Source organism: Neopelma chrysocephalum, unplaced genomic scaffold (genome assembly GCF_003984885.1).
Source record: "Neopelma chrysocephalum unplaced genomic scaffold, ASM398488v2 Primary Assembly neopelma1_63, whole genome shotgun sequence".
Taxonomy (NCBI): domain Eukaryota; kingdom Metazoa; phylum Chordata; class Aves; order Passeriformes; family Pipridae; genus Neopelma; species Neopelma chrysocephalum.
The window spans coordinates 4,174,187-4,175,155 of NW_020897720.1; positions in this window are offsets into that span (position 1 = coordinate 4,174,187).

Here is a 969-nt window from a genome sequence, read left to right on the forward strand (position 1 = left end):
GCGCACCCCGCGATTGGCCGCCGCGCCCGCCGGCTTTGAATGGGGGGAGCCGGGCGCGCCCTCATTGGCTGCGCGCGGGCGGCGCGCGCCGCTCGCGGACGGTAGCGTCACGTGGGGCGCGACCCCCTGCGGGGGAGAACCCGGAAGTGATTTTCGGTCGTAAAGGGGAGGGGGGGGGAAGAAGGGACGGGGCGCCGCGCCCAATCAGCGGGCGGGACGGCGCGAGCCAATCAGCGCCCGGGGCGGTGGCGCGAGCCCGGCCAGGGGAGACGAACGGGGGACGTCCCGCCCCGTGACGTCACGGGGTCTCGCAGCCAATGAGCGAGCCTGCAGGGGGGAGTCAGGAGTCCACTAGGGGGCGCTGTGAGCGGGGGGGACGAATCCTGAGAGACCCCGCGGCGGGGAAGGGACCTCCCGCCGGAGTCAGCGCCGGCCGCACCGCACGGGAAGCCCGAGGGCGGGGACAGCAGATCGAACACTGCCTGGATCCCGCCGGCGTCCTGGCAAAGGAACAGCCCGGACGGCTGGAGCGACTCCAGCCCCCGCGGGTCCTGCACCGGCCTCGCTGGGCCGCCGCTCCCTTCCATCTCTGACGGCCTTGGATTTGTGATCCCGCATTTCCCGTTGCTCTCTGGCTCTCAATAAAAACATCTGTCTTTTATTAAATAATGAAAATAATGGGATTGCTAAGGGGCCCTTTGTCGGTGGTGAGCCACAGAGACCCTCACACACTTTGTGAGTTTGCTACTCGGGGTTTTTATTCGTGGGTTTTGCTTGAAATCGCTGCCACTGTGAGGATTTGGGGCAGGTCAGTGGGTGCTGGGGCTCCCCGGGAGCCTGAATGTCTCGCTCCATCCCAGCGTGTCCCACTCCATCCCAGTGTGTCCCGCTCCATCCCAGCATGTCCTGCTCCATCCCAGTGTGTCCCACTCCATCCCAGTGTGTCCCCAGCTCCATCCCAGTGTGTCC